This window comes from Petaurus breviceps, unplaced genomic scaffold (assembly GCF_028583685.1).
Source record: "Petaurus breviceps papuanus isolate PSGF00001 unplaced genomic scaffold, PetGlider_PUasm1.0 207, whole genome shotgun sequence".
NCBI lineage: Eukaryota > Metazoa > Chordata > Mammalia > Diprotodontia > Petauridae > Petaurus > Petaurus breviceps.
In genome coordinates this window covers 25,187,766-25,208,208 of record NW_027185850.1, presented here as the reverse complement: position 1 = coordinate 25,208,208, position 20,443 = coordinate 25,187,766, and the positions used below count along the sequence as shown (strand labels likewise).

The following is a 20,443-nucleotide window of genomic DNA, read 5'->3' as shown; positions in this document are numbered from 1 at the left end:
TCCCCACTGCCACTTGCAGGTCCTTCCTCTACTATTATCATTCAGTAACCTCTCCTCCTTTAAGGTTCATTCAATCCACATTTATTGCCCAGTCTAAATGTTGGATATGTCTATCTATCAAATTTCAGGACACAATCCATGGTTCCTCAATGAGTTCGGTATCTGGCTCACAGTCCTTCTCTCCTCCCAACTCCTGTCCTTATGTTAGGGGGCTTCAGCATAACATACTACTACTCCCTCAAATACCCTAACTTTTCAGCACCACAATTTGTTCATTTCCTATGACCTACCATACCTCAGCTATACACAACTTGATCTTGCCATAACACACAAAAAAACCATTTCCATGTTCATGAACTTGGGGAACTCTTTTATCTGATCACAACCTGTCATCATTCTACCTATCCCTGTGTCATGCAACCCACAAGCCATGTCCTTCATTTTCCCCACAATCTCCAATCCACTGACCCTTCAGTTCTTTCCCAGGCCATCACCCCAGCACTGGCCATACTCTTTGCCACTCGCCATCTTCACCCTTGGAGAACTAAATCAATTTACACTGTCACCTTCTCAAGTCCCTTGCCCCCTTTTTAGTGTTCAAAACCCTACATAATCTATTTCCAAGCCATACTTTTTCAATATTCTTACATCCAACACTCACATATTCTTCAATCCAATTACACTGGCCTTCATGCTGTTCCACAAAGACACTCCATCTCCCAACTCCAGGCATTTTCTCTGGCTATCCCACATGCCTGGAATGTTCTCCCTCCTAATCACCACTTCTAGACTTCCCTGGCTTTTTTCAAATCCAAGCTAAAATTCCACCTTCAACAGCAAGCCTTTCACAATCACTCTTAATCCTAGTGTCTTCACAGCTAATTATTTCCTATTTATCCTGTATATAATGTATCTGTACATAAATGATTACTTATTTGCTGTGTCTCCTTATTAGACCATGAGTTCCTCAATGCTAGGGCCTGTCTTTTCCTTTCTGTCTATAGAGTTTAGCACGAGGCTGGACACTTATTAAGTAGGCACTGAATAAATGCATATGACTGACTGACCCATATCTCAGCCATCCTCAAAAAATCCTCACGCGATTCATCTAACCCTGTTAGCTATCATCCTGTATCTCTCCTCCCTTTGGTGGATAAACTCCTTTGGGAGGTTATCTACACTAGATACTGGTATCTACTTCCTTTCTTTTTACTCTTCTTCATAACATTCAAATGAAAATACTCCCCCTAAAAGCAGTTAGGTGGCACCATGGATAAAGCGCTGGCCCAGGAGTCGAGAAGACTGAGTTGGAATTCTGCCTCAGACACCGTGTAACTCATGTCTGCCTCTTACTTCACCAGGTTGTTGTGAGGGTTAAATGAGATCACCGTTATTTAAAGTGCTTAGCAGAATGCCTGCCACATAGTAGGAACTTAATAAAGACTTGTTCTTTCTCTAAAATTATCAATGAGCTCTTAACTGGCAAAACTAACAACCTTTTCCCAAATCTCATTCTTCTTTACTTCTCTGCAACCTCTGACACTGTCTCCCATCCACTTTTCCTTGAGACTCTCTTCTTTCCCAATGTTCTTGCTCTCTCCAGGTTCTCATGCTACCTGTCTACGTGCTCCTCAGTTTCTGCCATATCTTCAGCCAGGTTATGCTTCATAATCATGAATGACTCCCTGAAAGATCTGTCCTTGCTCAAGCCCCTCCATCTCTTGACTCTGGACATTTTTCTAGCTACTGCCCATGCCTGACATTCTGTCCCTCCTCATCACTCCCTCCTGGTTCCCTTCAAGTGTCAGTTAAAGTCCTGCCTCCTACAGGAAGCTTCTCCTTCCCCTTACTTTGGAGATACCCTCCAGCTCACCTTGTGCACGCCCTCTCCGTTCCTAGCTATGTGCTTGTTGCTCCCCTGTGAGTTTCCTGAGAACAGGGACTGCTTTTTACCTCTCTTTGTGTCCGCCATGCTGAGCACAGTCCCTGGCATACAGCAGTCACATAATAAATAACTGTTGTTGCTGTTAAGTGACAAAATTTATTTATAGGAACAAAAGGTCTTGAATATCAAAAAAAATAATGGGAGAAGGGTAGTAATAAAAGAGGGTGGTACTTCTAGACCTCAAAAAAGTAGAAAACGTCAAAACCATTTGGTACTAGTTAAGAAATATTAAGGTATATCAATAGAAGAACTGAACTCAATAATCCATTATTCAGTAAACCCCCCCCAAACATAAATCACCTAAAATAGAAAGCCCTATTTGTTAAGATTGCTAGAAAAGGGGGCGGCTAGGTGGCACAGTGAGTAGAGTGCCGGCCCCCAGAGTCAGGAGGACCTGAATTCAGATCCAGCCTCAGACACTTAACACTCACACCAAAAAAAAAAAAAAAAAAAACCCGCACACAAACCTAGCCATGTGACCTTGGGCAAGTCACTTAACCCCAACTGTCCTCCAAAAACAAACCAAAAAAAGATTCCTACAAAAAATACGGAAGGTTAAAATGACAGTAATTAAGTTTAGACTACATATATCTTCAATAAATAAAAAAATCAATAAAAAAGATTTACTCAATAGTAAATTAAAAACAGATGTGGCCCAAAAAAATTAAACCATAAAAAAATCAGAAGAGGGGGTGGCTAGGTGGCACAGTGAATAGAGCACCAGCCCTGGAGTCAAGAGGACTCGAGTTCAAATCCAGCCTCAGACATTTAACACAAAAAAAAAAAAAAAACCTAGCCATGTGACCATGGGCAAGTCACTTAACCCCAATTGCCCTGCCTTCCCCCTGCAAAATAAATAAATAAAACAGGAAAGAAAATCTGAAGAGAACTAGACCATATACCTTTCACAGCTATAGATCCCTAACCAAATAAGGGAGAAAGGCAATTATACAAGAGAAAACTGGTAACTTTTATTAAATGAAATTGAAAGGCTTCTGTATAATTAAAATTAGTACATTTAATATAAGTCTGGGCATTCGTTTTGTTCCCCATGCCTAGAATGTTCTCCTTCCTCAATTCCACCTACTGACTTCCCTGGTTTCCTTTAGGTCCCAATTAAAATCCCATCTTTTCCTGGAAATCTTCCCAACCCCTCTGAATTCCAGTGCCTCTCCTCTGTTAATTATTTCCTATTTGTCCTGTTTATAGCTTACGTCGTCTATGCTTGATTGCATATGCTGTTTCCCACATTAGACGGTTAACTCCTTGAGGGTAGGGACTATATTTTGTCTCTTTTTGTATCCTCAGAATTTAGCACAGTGTCTGGCACATATTAGTGCTTAATAAATGTTTATTGTTTGATTTCTCAATTGATCACTCTCTCTTCACATATCCAAGCAGCTACCAAATCTTGCCATTTCTCCACATCTCTCATATACATTCCCTTCTCCTTCCCTCCAACAGTCTTTTATCTATTCTCCCTGACTCCAATAGTCCCCCAATTCAATCTATACCCCACACAGCTGCCAAAGTGATTCTCCCAAAATTCAAGTCTAACTATGTCATTCTCCATAACAATTCCCAGTGACTCCCTCTTACCTCCAGGTCAAATATCAGTTCCTATGGCATTTAAAGCTCTTCATCACCTTCCTCCTTCCTACCTTTCCAATTTTCTTACATATTATTCCTCTCTACTTACATCATGAGTACCACCCATATTGGCTGACTTGATATTTTTTACACATAACAGCACCTCTGATCCCCTGTAACTGCACAAGTTTCTCCTCCATGACTGGAATGCTTTTCCTCCTCAGCTCTATCTCTTGATCTGCTTTCCTTCAATAATCAGCTCAATCATCACATTCTACAGGAAAGGCTTCCTGATTCCCTCAGTTGCTAATGTCTTTTTTCAAAACTACTTTGTTCAGCATTTGTTAACAGCTACCTGGTCCTGGAGCAGGGGCTCAATAAATGTTTGATGACTGACTGAAACCTTAATACAAGGAGGTAAAGACTGTGTAATAAAAAGATTGCTGAACTCAAACAGGAAATAATAACAAGACTTAGTGAAACACAACTCAAAATGTGAATATCTACCAAAGACTTCAAACAAAAAGGTTCTAATTAAGGGGAGATGGAAAGCAACAATGTAGGAAAAAAGACATGCATCTGCACTAAAATACCTGAATCCATGAGTGGATGAAGAATGATCTCACTTTAAACCCAGTACACATCACACTACATAATAGAGAGCATTTAGAGGAAGATTAAGGAAGAGGGAAAACATAAATGATCGCTTTGGGAGTATACTTCAGAAAACCAAAAATCAGGATAACAGTAGTAGGCAGCAGGAAAGAAGGTAGAGGTTGGGTCTAATAGCTAGCATTTACATAACACTTCCAGGTTTTCAAAGTATACTACATGTTATTTGATCTTCACAATAACCCTGTGAGGTAGATGCTATTATTGTGCCCGTTTTATAGATGAGGAAACTGAGGTCACAGAACTAATGTCTAAGGTAACATCTGAACTCAAGACTTATTAACTCCAAGTCTAACACTATCTACTGCACCATTGAGCTTCCTTACAAAGAGAGATGAATCGACAGATAGACAGATACTGCACAGGGCAATAAAACAGGATAAGTTGAGTTAATAAATTTGAAAGGCTACAAAGCTCACTAAGCGACACCAAGTTAATTCAATAGCTCTACTAATTAATCCAAATGAGTACTAGCCAGTCTCCTCCCACCTAACCCTTGGCCTATAACCTCCTCTACTAGGAGAGGACAGGAGATGAAAGGGGATTAAAAAAAAAAAGAAATGACATGACTGGTATTTCTCCAACTGTTGTGTCTCCATTATTGGCACATCAGAATGTTGTAATGAAGAGAGAGGCATTCTCACAATCAGCAAGATCTGGCTCCAAGTCCTGCCTTTGACCCCCTGGTTGTGTGACTCTGGGAAGTCCCTTAAGCTTTAAGTACCACCACAAAATCTCAGAGTTGGAAGGCATCTTACAGGTCCAGTCCTATAACCAAAGCATAAAATACCTTTGCAACTTACCCAATAAGTATAGCCTCAGCCTGAATGCCTCTGGGAACGGGCTCTCTCCACGTGCAGAGCAGCCCATCCTATTTTTTAACATCTCTTACATATTAGAAATTCAATCCAATTCAGTTCAACCATCATTTAAGTACCTGCCATATGCAATGTACTGTGTAAGGTGATAGAGACACAAAGACAAAAATGAAACATTTCTCGCATTCAAGGAATTTATATTCTACTGGGATGAATTATGACCTATATACAAATACAATGCAATGCAAAGTATGGAGTAATGAGGTTATAGAGATAAGCAAAGTGCTCAGCAGAGAGAACGATGACTTCAAACTGAAGAAAGAAAACCATACGGAGAATGCTCATGCATTGTTCAGATTTTTTTCAGTTGTCTGACTCTCTGTGACCCCATTTGGGGTTTTCCTGGCAGACACTAGAGTGATTTGCCATTTCCTTCTCCAGCTCATTTGATGGATAAGGAGCTGAGGCAAACAGGGTGAAGTGACTTCCCCTGAGTCACATGGCTAGTAAGTGTCTGAGGCCATATCCCAACACCTTATGCACTATGGCGCCCCCTAGCTGCCCAATGAGCCTTAAAAGAGTTCTCCTTCATAGAGAGCTGAATCCCACTGCTCCTCTCCACTCCATCCTCTGATCCTCTCACTCCTCATCTCCAGTCACAGCCAATACCTTTACTTCTATTCTTGCAAGCCTTCTTGTATACATCCCCTTCTCTTCCAGTGATGCTACTACCAACAGGGTTCAGACTCTCAATCCTTTTAACCTAAACTATTATAATTTTCTGGTTGCTCTCTCTCTAACTCAATTAAGTCTCTCCCCCTTCCAATCCACATATCACTTAGCTATCAAATTAATCATTTTAAAGCATAGATCTGACCATGTTATGCCACCACCATTACCACCATCACCTCCCCCTCCCCCCTATAAAATAAAATCCAGTGACTCCTAATACCTCCAGGATCAAATATAAAATCCTCTGTTTGGCATTCAAAACATTCCTAACCTGGTTCCTACTACCTTTCCCACTTTCTTATACCTTATTCCCCAATTACACTCTGGAATACACAGCACTCCTTGCTTTTCCCAATCTCTTCCCTCTGACAATTATCTCCAATTTATCCTATATATTTCTTGTTTGCCCTAATTGTCTCCATGTTATCTCCCCTAATAGAATGTAATCTTCTTAAGAGAAGGGACTGTCTTTTTCTTTCTTTGTATTCCCAACAGTTAGCACTGTGCATAGCACACAGTAATAGATGCCTAATCAGGGCCTGATACTGGAGTTCAGGTGACTTCATCCCAACCTCTAGAATACAGCGGAATTAAGTCTGCTGTTTCCACATACCAGTGAAACACCTATTCTGATCAAGAACAGTTATCATGCCTGCCTATGCTTTTCCCACACTAAACATCCCCAGGTCTGGACTAATTTTCCTTTAAAAAAAAAAAAGTGTTCATCATGTCTCTCCTCCACTCAGAACCCTTCAGTATATCTCTGGCCAAGAATCACTACCTGGACAGTTTAGAGTCAACCCTACCTTTCTAACCCAATGGTTCATCGTGAACAATGTACATTAAAGGCATAAATGCCTCACACTCAATCAAGTATGACCCCATGATCCCAGCACTGTGGAGTGAAAGAATCACTGGGCTTGGGACATGGCGTCTGTGTCTGAGCCCGATTCGGTCTCTCTCTATCTGACCGAGGGTTGTTGAACCAATTCTTTGGGTCTTAAAAAATGCTAGAGTGATAATAATTACTAACCTTTACATGCCGCTTTAATGTCTGCAAACTGCTTTACATATGATTCCATCTGATCCTCACAATAACCCCAAGAAAGAGGTGCTCCAATTTTCACCTTTTTTGCAGATGAGGAAACTGAGCCTGAGATTGGCCCAGAATCACTAATTCTAATAAGGATCTAGATCCTTATAGCTAATAAGGGGTGAGGAAACTGGGCCTGAGATTGGCCCAGAATCACTAATTCTAATAAGGATCTAGATCCTTATAGCTAATAAGGATCAGAGGCAGGATTTGAACTCTGGTCTTCTTGACTCCATGTTGAGTGTAATCTAGCTGCCTCTTCACTTATAAAATAAAAACAATAACACAGATAAAAACATTACCTATCCCACAAGGTCATTATGAGGAAGGCACTTTGTAAATCTAGAAGCAATGTAAACATGGGCATTAGTATTATTAAAGTATTGTCTTGTACTGTTATGTCAATCAAAGCATTTATTAATCATATGACATGTTCTAGGCACTGTGCTAAGAAATGGGGATACAAATAAAAGCCAAAAACCATCTCTGACCACAAAGAGCTTCTATCCTAATGGGAGAGACAACAAATATGAAAACAGGTGCATACAAACTCATGCAGTTGACAGAAGCTAGCCCTGGAGGGGAAGGCAGCAGCTGCAGGGGAAGACCCTGAAAGGCCTTCTGTAGGAGGTGATGCTTGATCAAAGACTGAAAGGAAGCTGGAGACTATAAGAGCTGAAGGTAAGTAAAGAGAACACACCAGGCATGAAGGACAGCCAGGGCAAAGTTATAGAGCTGGAGTGTAATTTGTAAGGAAGCTAATATAGCTGAACAGCAGCAAGAACAACAGAAGGATAAAAAGGAATGTAAAGAGCTTTAAATAACCAAAAAAGGAGTTAATAATTTATCCTAGAAGTAATAGGGAGTCCCCAAAATTTACTGAGGGCAGGGGGTTGCCGTGGTCAGACATACATTTTAAGAAAACTGCTTTAGCAGTCATATGGAGATCAATTATAAAGCTATTATGATAGTCTAGAAGAAAGGTGATTAGGACCTGGACTAGGGTGGTAGGTGTGTGAGTAGACAGAAGGAAACAGAGGCACGATATGTTGTGAAGATAGTAAGGAACTAAGGATAACTCTGAGAGGCAGTGGTGGCTGGAAGGCTGATGGAGGCATTGACAATAATAGGGAAGTTTGGAACAGGGATGGGTTTGAGGGAGAATACACTAAATTCTACTTTGTACATATTGAGTTTTAGTTGCTTACAAGACAATCAGTTCAAAATGTCCAACAGGCAGTAATATGAGACTGGAAATCAGAAGAATGACTAAAGCTGGACATAAAGATCTGGTAATCATTTACATAGAGATTATAATTGAACCCACAGGACTGAATGAGATCAACAAGTCAAAGAGGATGAGTATGGGATGGTGAAGAGGAAGAAGGCCTAAGACACAGCCTGACATATACCCACAGTTAGTGGGTACAAAGAGATGAGAATCCATCAGAGATGACCAAGAACAATTAGGACAGGAGGAGAACCAAGAGAGATGAAAGCCTAGAGAAGAGAGAGGAGAAAGAATATAGAAGGATGACAACAAGATCAAACGCAGCAAAGAAGTCAAGAAGACTGAGGACTGAGAAGAGGCTGTGAGATTTGGAAATTAAGAAACCACCAGTTGCTGTGGAAACAGCAGCTTCAATTGAATGATGATGTTGAAGAGCATTTGGAAGAGAACGAGAAGAGAGGGAATGAAGACATCCAGTGTTAGCAGCTGAGGAGAAGAAATAGACAGTAAGTAGCAGCTGTGGAAATCAGTCAACAAGCACTTCTCATGAGTTTACTATGAACCAGGCACCATGCTAACTACTGGGGTTACAAAGAAAGGCAAAGAGCTCACATTCTGATGGGGTAGATAAACATGAAAATAGCTAGGTATATCAGTGGATCATAGAGCAGATTGTTCCATTTTCAGTGGGAGCATTTACACCTAGGAAATGAGCAAACACAACAAATCAGGACTCAAATGATTGTTTTGTTGTCTATCCAGATTTAGGAAAGTGAATGGAAAAAATGTTAATAATGCAGGTTAAACTTGAGTGTCCTGCAACCTTTTCCCCCCAGGAAGCCAATTGTTAAACATTTACCAGCACATTGCTAGGATATATACAAGATATATAGATAGATGGAAAGCATTATCAGAGGACAATCTAGTGAAGGTTTTTTAAGGACGGCAGAGTTGGGTTTGTTTGTAGGCAAAACGGAAGGAATGAGTCCACAAGGGAGAGATTAAAGATTAGAGAGAGAGTGGACATGACAGTGGAGACAATCTGCTGAAGAAGGGAGATGAATGGACCAAAGCTACATGTGGAAGGGCTGGCCTTGACAAGAACAGCTACCTCATCAAAGCCTGCAAAGGAGATAGTGGAAGAGGATGTGACATGAGAAGGGGAAGTGAAGTAGTTTAACATCAAAGAGACACAATTTTCTAGGTTAAGTACGATTAAAGGTCCTTAGCTAAGAAGGTGAATGGGAGAGTGCTCTGAGAAATTTGAGGAGAAAAGAGATTTAGAATAATTGCTGTAGTGAGTGGGATAGAAAAATCAATTAGGAATGAGTATAAGGACTGCTTTGGTGCATTGAAGAACCTAATTAAGGACATGTGGGTGCATTTAGGACTCTAATCACAATCAGATACAACGAATTTGTAGTGAGACCTGACTCCCTCCACTCTATTCAACAGTACCAGTGGGGCAGCTGGTGTCTAAATGGATAGAACTCTGGGCCTGGTATCATCTTCCTGAGTTCAAATCTGACCTTAGACACTGTGGGACCCTGGGCAAGACACTTAACCCTGTTTGCCTCAGTTTCCTCATCTGTAAAATGATCTGGAGAAAGAAATGGCAAACCATGCCAACATCTTTGCCAAGAAAAATCCAAATGGGGTCACAAAGACTCAGAGACAACTGAAATGAATGAACAACAATAACCAGTGGGAATGAAGGAGGCAGATGGTGGAAAAATTCAAGTGGGATTTGGCAAGGTACGAATAGCAACAGGACAAGGGAGTAAGTAATTGGAGAGTGGAGGCCTATGTACAATTGAACTGGTTCACTGAGGGGTTGAGATGGAGAGGGAGGGAGAACACAGCCAGAGCAGGGGTGATGACCTGAGAGAATGCTCATGGGCCGATGAACTATGGAGAAGATGAAGAACTGGTTTAAGAAGATCACAGCATAAGGAGAGATGGAATGGTAAGAGATCATAATCAGACAAAAAAGCTTCAGAGTTCTTGAACATGGGAGTGGGACATTTGTGTGTGACAATAAGAACAGGTATGTGACCATCCTTGCATACAACTGAGGTAAAACATCTGAGGAGTTCCCAGTAGGAAAGAACCAGAAAATTAAGATATTTGAGATAACATCAATATGTTTCAAAGCTCCTACCTAGTATGAAGGGAGGAACTGCAGCCTCTGTCTAAGCTCCCCAAATAGACAATAAGTTTCTTGAAAGCAGGGATCGTGTGTTGTGCTATTTATTTCTCTCTCTTTGTTATACTTTTTCTTTCCTTTTCCTATCCATTTAACAATTCCACAAAGTAGAACGAGATTACTGGCCTGGGGGAAAAAGTCTTTGCAGCAAGTTTCTTTCATAAAGGTCTCATTTTTTTTTGGAGGGGGGAAGGTAGGGCAATTGGGGTTAAGTGACTTGCCCAAGGTCAAATGGCTAGTTTCTGTGGTAAACACTCTGAGGCCAAATTTGAACTCGGGTCCTCCTGAATCCAGGGCCGGTGCTCTATTCACTGCGCCACCTAGCTGCCCCTACGGGTCTCATTTTTAACATATATAGGGAAGTGAGTCAAATTTATAAGAGTAAAAGCCATTCCCCAATTGATAAATGGTTAAAGGATATGAACAGGTAGTTTTCAGGGAAAGAAATCAAAGCCATCAACAGAAATATGAAAATGTTCTAAATCACTAAAAATTAGAGAAATACAAATCGCAACAACTCTAGGTTACTACCTCAAACCCGTAAGACTGATTAAGATTAGTTTTTTAAAAAAGAAAGAAAAGAAAACGACAAATGTTAGCGGGAATATGGGGAAACAGACACAATAATGCACTGGTGCCCAAACATTCCGGAAAGAAATCTGGAAGTGTGTCAAAAAAGCTGGTAAACTGTGCACAATCCTTGGCCTAGTGATACCACTACTGGGCACATGCCCCAAAGCAACCAAAGAGAGAGGAAGAGTCCACACATACAATATTTATAGCAGTTTGTTATGTGGCAGCAACGAGTTAGAAGCTCAGTGGACACCCACGAACTGGGGAATGGCCACACAAGTTATGGCACAGGAATGTGATGGACTACTACTATGCCATAAGAAATGATGAAGGTATTGGTTTCAGAAAAAAAAACTTAAGAAGACTTGTATGAACTAATGCAGAGGGAAGTGAACAAAACCAGGGAAACAATGTATATAGGAAATACAAAGCAGAAATGCAATGAAGATAATCAACATTGAAAGACTTAGTAACTGATCAATACAATAACCAAACACATTTCTAATGAAGTTGATGAAATATGCTATCCACCTCCAGGAAAAGAACTGATAAATGCAGAGCGCAGATGGAAACCTATTTTCTCATTTTTCTTCTTATTTTTTTTAACATGGCTAATATGTAAATTGTTTTGCAAGTCTATACACATATTTAAAGGATTTTATTTTTCCTGTCTTCTCAATGGCTAGGGAAAAGGGAAGAGGGAGGGCGAGAATTTGGAATTGAAAATAAAAATTAAAAGATTTGCAAAGCTAATACATAGACGTACATACATGTATGTAATTTAATTCCCAAATCCAATGGCCTTTTCTCAGTCCTAATCCACACTAACCACTCTGCAGCATTTGACACTACTGATCACCCTCCTCTCCTAGATACTCTTTCCTCTCTAGGTTTTTAGAATAATGGGCTTTTCTGGCTTTCTTCCCATCAGTCAGCTCCTTCTCAATCTTCTTTGCTGGTTCCTCATCCATGTGAAGCCCACCAGCCAGAAGACTTTTCACTCGACACCCTTTTTGCTCTATGCATATTTGGTTATCTCACCACCTCCCATGGCCTCAATTATTTCCATGAAGATTTATATATTCTAGCTGTCTTTCTGCAGAGCTACATTCACTTATCACCAGTTCCTTCTTAGACACCTCAAGCTGGACATCCTCTAGGCATCTCAATCTAAACATGTCCAAAACAGAACTCATCTTTCCAAGTCCTTCCCTTTCCCCCTTCCTAACTTCCCTAATCTTATCAAGAGCGCCCACGTTCCCAGGTACCCAGGCTTATAACCCTGTGCTCATCCTCAATTTCCGTTCTGACTTACCCCACAAATCCAAAACACAGATCTTGTTTCTACCTTCACAACTCTCATATATATTCCCTCCTCGCCACATACAGCCATAAACCCAGGGCAAGTCATCCCCTCTCACAGGGACTACTGCAGCAACCTTCTAACTGGTTTTCCTGCCTTCCCACTCCAATCAGCAGCTAAGGTCCAATTATGTTACTTCTCTGCTCCATGAGCTCCCTGCTCTTTATCACATACAGGAATAAAATATAAAGCCCTTCACCAGCTGGCCCTTTGCTACCTTGCCAGTCTTCCTATACCTTACTCCCCCCCCTCCACAATCTCTACCATCCAGCTACACTAGCCTGCTTGTAGGTTCTCAAACATAGCAGTGACAGACATTCCATCTCTCATCTCTGTGATTCTGCACTGGCTGTCCCCCACCCCTAGAATACTCTGCCCCCTCACATCTGCCTTCCAGTTTCTTAGGCCTCACTTTCTGTAGGTCTTTCTTATCCTGCCTTCCCTCTCAATCACCAATACCACTCCCATCCCCAGATGCTAATTCGTTCCCTTTTCAGATTAACCTTAACTATTCTGTATATAGCTTGTGTATACCTAGATAATTACATGTAGTTTTCTCTGTTAGAAAACAAACTCCTTGAGGAAAAATGCCTTACTTTGTAGCCTCAATGCTTAGCAAGCACCTAGTAAAATGCTTGTTAACTAACTGACTAATCGTGTTTTTTCATACTTCATCCCTACTGACTCCAACAAGGTCAGAATGGAAATATTTTGGTGACAGAGACAGCTAACAAAGGAGCCAGAGAGCTAATAAAGGAGTGGGGAGAAACCAGAATCAAAGTCACACATACACCAGAGGTACTGACACTTTCTTAACATAAGACATAATGGCTACAACTGAAGTTTGCCTATAAGCAATAAAAAGAGCCCTATCACCATGTCTCCATCTTTTCTCATATCTCCAGCCTTCTCAACTCAGGATTCCAGGTTTCAATTATTCATGATCCTCTCACCCCATGAGAGAATTTTTAGCTTTACTGAGCCAGGGGGACTTCTAGAACCTATCCTGGGCAACTGCCATGCTGTATTGTATAGTGATCAGTACACAAAAAGATGTCTGTGTTGACTGTATTAAAAAAGGAAATCAAAATACTCCCAGTAGGCATTGCCAGAAAAAGATGGGGTTGTATCTTAGAATATTAATAATCTTACCTTGGCACATTTACTCCTAGAACTGATGCAGAGACTTCTGATCTACCAAAATCCTTCAACTGAAACACTAAAAACACCTATCATATCAGTATAACATAAAATACACTTTGATGCTACTATATTGACCATGAATATGTAAATGGGTAGATAAATAACCTACCCAGTATCTTTCTAATCTTAAAAAGGAGCCAGCCAGCCTACATTTTTCAACATTAGGATTAGCACATGCTGTTCTATTGGCAAAACAAAGTCAGCTTAAAAAGAAACTGGCTGAGAGAACACGTCGTATCAAGAGATAAAATAAAAAGAGCCATCATCTATTTTGCCTGTTCTTTTTGCTGAATACACCTTTTGTGTATTAAACAGTCTCCCATTTTGTTAAAATATTGGTAAAAGGAAAAAGGCTGCAAGCACTGTTACGTCAAAATACCACTGATCTTCAATTACTCAGATGTAACACATGAAGTAAAGCCCCAAGGAGAAAGAATTTTCACCTTTATCTGGGAATGGGAAAAGTTGATGGATGGATTTTTAAAGATCCTTATTCCAAGTATATAACCAATTTTTTTTAATAAGCTGATAAAACTATTTTAAAATTTCCCTTAATGAAAACAACTCTCTAGATGGAAATGGGTATGCTCTCCTGGCAAATTTCTGCTATTACTGATCTTCATTTTAACAAACTTATTATTGGGAAGCAGTGTGATAGAAAGGAAAAAGCCATGGATTGCTTTCAGTCTAGGAACCTGAGTTCGAAGCACAGCTGTTATTACCTGGGTAGCCTCAGGCAAATCCCCTCTGTGCCCTAATTTCCTCATCTATAAAATGAAGGGATTGAATTAGATGGCCCCTCGGGTCCCTTTCAATTCTACATCCAGGTGCCTGGATCATCTCCCTCTATCTCCCATTCCCCAATGACATCAGGGTGGGAGAGGGAAGGAGGAAAGGAGTTTAAACAAACATTTCATCTCCTCAAAATCACTCTTTTGGAAGAACATTTTTTTGTTTATATTATATCCAGTTGATCACTAAACAAACTCTTTTTTTCCCCTTTCACTAAAAATACAATATAGTTTCAAGTAAAATTGAGTATGTAACAACTTGGTACCAGCCAATTCTGTTACTTTTGCCCCAAAGTCATGGTTTAAAATAAAATCTCATACCAGGACCTTGGGCATGTACCCAAAACTGACAGTACCCTGTTGTTCAGTCATGTCCAACTCTTCCTGACCCCATTGAAGGTTTTCTTGGCAAAGATACTGGAGTGGTTTTCCATTTCCTTCTCCAGTTCATTTTGCAGATGAGGAAACTAAAGCACACTAAGGGTTAAGTGACTTTCCCAGGATCACCCAGCTAGTAAATAGGCAAAATCTGAACTCAGGAAGCTGAGGCTCCCTGATTCCAGGCCCAGTAGTCTATCCCATTCACCACCTAGTTGCCCTATCAATACCAGTGCAAACATCTAATTCTTCCCCCTGACCTGAGCAAAGTTTTTTTTATACTGTCAACCAAAACGTTTTTCACATTTTTAATGTTCATTTTATTTCATCCTTTTCAATTCTATTTTTGTGTATGTTTTATGTGTATATCAGTAAAATAGTACATGCATATAAATCATAAAAAATATTTACTAGCATTTATATAGCCTTTTTAAGTTTGCAAAGCACTTTCAATTACTTTAATCTTCCCAACAACTATGGGAGGTAGGTAGTATGATTATTTTAATTTTGCAAAGGGGAAAAAGTGAGGCTTAGAAAGACAATATACTTTTCCCAGGATCTTATGGCCAATGAATGTCAAAGGAACACACATACCTATGTTGAGTGCAGAGTCCCACCCACCCTATGGCCAACCACCCCTCCAAATTTTTTCTATTAACAGGGTACACAATCAAAAAAGGGTATATCCCCCCATACCAGCTAAGGTCAGGTGTCTGTGATCCCACAGATCTAGCTCCTCCCCCATCAAAGAGGATCAAAAGCCTCATCTTATTCAGCTCTTGTCCAGGTAGGCCTATAATTACTCATAGCTGTACTTGACATAGTGAAGGCCTTGCATTACATCTTGTGACAACAGGTCATGGGTATGCACACAGACCACACTATCCATTCTGTTATTGCTACATATTCCATAAGAAGAAAGGGTGTTTGAGGGACAGGAAGAAGATTCGAAGTATCCTTAGTAAGTTGGGGAAAGAGCTGAGCCTTGAAGATAAGCAGCAGGAGGAATAGTAGAAAGTATACTGGAATTGGAAAACGCAGATCTGAGTTCACAACCAAGGTCTACTACTTGCTATCTGTGTGGCTTTGGATAAACTGCTTAACTTCTCTGGATCGAAGTTTCTTCTAGAAAATGAGAGGATTATGCTAGATGCCCAAGCTGGGGAAAGGCCTTATACTAAGGCACCAGGCAAGAAGTGGCAGGAGCTAAGTGGAATCACGGAATGAACAAGAATAAAATATAATTAAGGAACAGGTGAAGAATGAGCCTCACAGTCATCACAGAAAAGTCAGCTCACCCTTCAGAAAAGCACAACTCTGATGATGGAAATTTCAACAGACACATGATGATATCTTATTATATGAGAAGTTATCCAGAGCAAAATTAAGTGATAAGCATTCTTCCTGTTTTGGCTTGGTCCCAAGCGCAGTATGCAGATCAATCCATCACCTGGACCTTTTCAAGGGGCAGCTGAAAAAACTGCCTCAATGGGCACAGAGAAAAACTCAGATGTGGGGCCACCCCAAACTAAGGGTAAAAAAAAAGAAGTTTTCAAAGGAGCAATCAAGACTTCCTTCCAGGGAGACAGTTTAGAGGAAAATATCATTGCTGGTGAAAATCCTTTTCTCTTAATTCAAGTGAGCAGTCTTCTTTTCTCTGTCCCTTCTTAATGGCTAAGAAGCATAAAGTAGGGAAGATAGAAACATTTATCCCTAAAATGCAGAATGTATGCATGGAACGCCACCTAAAAGGCAAAACTACTTGTAATGTTCCCAAAGAAAGATCTCACTCACTCCCAATGATGGGTTATCTAAAAATCCCTCCAGCAAGGGTGAGAGGGGTTCTCTCCATTAATATAAGAAAATTCATCTGTAATTTTCTTTTTCTTTGGAGGGGCGAAGGGTGAGGGGGGAGTGGAGGAGGGAAGTCATTAGTTAGCTATTACAGAGCCAAATTTAGAGTTCTAGAAATCACCTCATCAAAAAACCTCATTATTCTAATAAGCAAATGAAGCAGCTAGCTGTAGAGAACTTTAAAAGTACAACTGTCTTTATGCTACTACTTTCAGACCGAAAGAGGAATCCTCCTATGACCCATTCTGGCTGTGAGACCCTGGGTGAGTCATCTAAGTTCTCATGACTGACAATTCCCTAAGACTACAAGCTTCAGAGAAAGTGCTGACTTGCAAAGGTGAAGGGAGTTCCCTCATCCAGAAGCTCCCTATAAATTCCCAAGCCCCGTCTCTCACCAACCCCCACCATTCCCATTCTCAGATGAAGAGATATGCAGCTCTGAATAGTTTGATTTGCTGATCATTTTTATTCCAAATTTCAAAATAATCAAGGAAAAACAAACAAGAGTCATAGATTTTCAATTGAATCTATTTCTTTGGTAGAGAAAAATATTAAGGAAAAAACTCTATGACTCATCAATGTCTGCCTGGCCTTTTAAACCTAAGAAATACCTTTTCTACTCTGTCCTGGCTGCTGACTGTCAGACCTAAAAATATACCAGTGTATTTATTTAATTCTTTACCAGAAATATACTATATCAACACTACTAACTCCAAGTTGATTCTTGGCAATATTTTCAAATTCTAGTTACACTGAAACTACAATCAGCTTAGAGCAGAATTCAAAATAACAGGTTAAAAGGAATGCTTGTTGGCAGTCTTTCCATTCAAGATTTTGCTAGCTTCTTAAAACAATTTTTGATCATTTTCCTTTATTATGAGGATTTCACTAAAGCTTTGCTTTAACTTCAAGGTACAGTTGATCCAAAGTGAGACAATGGATGTATATGTAAACTGCAAGTCACATTTCTGTAGTGCCTAAAGATTTACAAAGTGCTTTTGCATTCACTGTCTCACTTTGGATCCACTGGATCTGCTGCTGCTGCTAAGATTCTGCCAATGAAGCACAAGCATAAACTAGCAAGACCAGTCCAGCTGAGTCTGGAGAAGAACACACCTGATTAGTTACAGGGAGAAGAACTACTCAGCCATGGCAGTTACATGGTGACTGGCTTCCACTGAGGGTGCACCCACACAGAGCAAATCAAGGATCCCTGATATTTTAAAAGATTTCACTCACACTGCCTGACAAAGTCCTGATTATATCAGGTAAATGCCAAGCTGGATATTTTCCCTCCAACTCACTGAGCTAAAATGAAGTTCACATTCTGTATCAAGACTGCAGTGAATGAACCTGAAAACTAAGATTCTCCATAAACAGAAATTGCATTTTGTTGGATCCCATCATGCAACAGCCCAACAAAATTTGGTGTTTATAATAAACATGATTTGAATTTAAACACTTCTAGTAGTTCCAAAGCTCCTCTCTTAAAGGAAAGTCCTCAGCTCTAAAAGCTTCTGCAAGTTCTCACAATCGTCTTACAGTGCAAGTGGAATGAATTCATTTATGATCACTATAGAATGGGAAGGTGGTTCATTTGCCCAAGACCACCCAGCAAAGAACGAGCCAAAGCAGGTGACCTGTCATGGTCTATAAACACTACAAAAAGCTAGAATATTTCTTAAAACAGGACTGGCAGCTAAGTAATCTCAATGTTTTCTCTCAAAGACTTTATACAAAATTAAAATAGGAGAACTATTCAACTATTAAAAAAAAAAACTAAGGCCAAAGAAACAACACAAGTTGAAGTAACCAGTTCCATGACTCTGGTGATGGATAGTTTATTAAGAAAACATAAAGTTGCTAACATAAAACAGATTACACGTTGAATGCACTTTCCGTTTTTAATAACTTTTCTCCACTAATAACATCCTCTTGATGGCATGAAAATAGGCACAGTACAGAACAATTACGTAGTCTATCTTTTTCCAAGAAGCAAACAACTATTTTTCACAGTATTCCCAATGCTAATTATGGTATGTAAAAAAAATATCAGATTTAGAGTCATGAGAGGTAAATGCAAGTCTGAGCTTGACCACTTATGAGGTAACCTTGGGGAAGTCTACTACCCAAGCAAATCTGTTTCTTCATCTGGAAAGTGGGAATAATAAGACTTGAACCTGCTTCTTCAATCTTCTCCTTAATAACAAATGAGACAATGTAAATAAAGGGCTTTATGACCTCCTGTAAACTAATGAATACCATGTAGATGTGAAATATTAGAAGAAGTAAAACTAAAATTATCATAATGTCCTGGTACAACTACCACATGGCTTCATTTCCATGCTAAAATTACAAATGCTATTAGAAAAACCTTACAAATATAATCCCTTCATTTTTAAGATGAAAACTCATTCAAGACCAAGTGTCTTGACTTTTCTGTCTGCCCTACTCAACACAAGGCAGATAATGAATGATTACAAGAAGTCTGGTAGAGTAAAACAAAAGTTATTGATCATAAATGTTCATGACAGAAGGTAAATACAAAACTAAGTTTTCTTTGTCTGAATGGTTTCTCCCAAGATTATAACAATTCTATAAGAATATAAAGGCTAAGCCTATAAATAAAGGGTGTACTTTTCATAGTGCTGCCTACCCTAGAAATAAAAAGCTAAAAAAGAGAGTAAAAGTCAGAGGGGAAAAAAAACCATTATAGAATGAGCCAGGAAAACAACTTTTAATTTGACTTTAAACACACTCCCAAAAACCTAGGAAAATGCTTTATTTTAACAATTTACAACCAACATATCTTTATGTTGTAACATCAAATATTAGGTAGAGAATAAATGTTAAGTAGAAGATAAAATATTATCAGAACAACTAATTTGAAAATATTAAAGGAACTTAAGGGGAAAAAAACCCCAACATTGTGTAGATATTGCCTTTAAAATTCCATCAAGGAAGAACACTGTCTGATGAAGCACAAAACAATGTTCAAGAGCAAGGGTTAATAAACAGGAAGGATAAAGTTTCTGACAGGGAAAGAATTCCAGTGCATATAGTAAGGGTGGGGGGGGGAGCTGAAAAGGCTTCTCAGCACTGTCTTTGTCACTAAATTTTGAGAAATGTAGTGGTATTCACAAGGCTCCATTGTGCAATTTCAAAAATCATTACCCATCTCTGGTGAGGATGCCAGCTTCTGCTTTTAAAGGGGCTTTGATGACCTAGCGCAACAGCACTAAACCCCTCCAAGTTGGCTCATCCTGGTTTTCTGCATTTAGGATTGGGAAAGTACTTCCAGACAAAGGCAGAGAAAAGGAAGAGTTTCCAATTGTAACATTCCTAGAAAAAGGACCCCAACAAAGAAAATGTCTAGAAGCAATTTACCTATTCCTAATAGGAAGAGTTCAAAATTGAAGTTGGGAGTAAAGAAAGGATCCAAAGAACAAAGGTACGAGTTCTCATGCTTGGGAATTAACTGTTGGGAAACTTTTGTACTTAAAGTCAGTTTCTTTTCTCTAACACTGGTACCTCAATACGAAGAAAGCCAGCTTTGCTGTATCCCAAGCCACCTTTTGGGGCCTGTACACACTTCAAGGTCTCTTCTTCCTCATTCATGCACCTCTCCAAAAAGCTTCCTCTCCTCCCCTCTTTCCCCTGAGGACAGCACAACACACAGGCACATTCTCCCTTGAAGCAGCCCGCAGACACCAGAAGACAGTATGAGGAGAAAACAAAAACGGAGGGGTGGTCCGCTGGGGCAGAGTGGGGCAAAGTGGACACAAGGGGCAGGGGACATGGAAGAAGGGTCTGGAAAAGGGGGAAGCAGGAGACCAGAGGAATGGGGACCAGGAGAAGGAGGGCTAGATGGGGAGGGCTCTGGGGGAGGGGAGAAGGAAGGACCCGGAGAAGGAGTGGGAGGTGAACCTAAGGGGGCAAGAGGCCCCAGAGGGGTGAGGGGGGTGTCGCCGGAGGGAGCAGAAGGACTTGGAGG

The 20,443-nt window shown here is 40.1% G+C and overlaps 1 protein-coding gene across 2 annotated transcripts in view; it reads right to left on the bottom strand.

Moving 5' to 3' along the window:
- The window catches only part of LOC138164996 (FAS-associated factor 1), a 419,323-nt gene that overhangs the window by 397,803 nt on the left and 1,077 nt on the right, over positions 1-20,443 (bottom strand). The window lies entirely within an intron of this gene.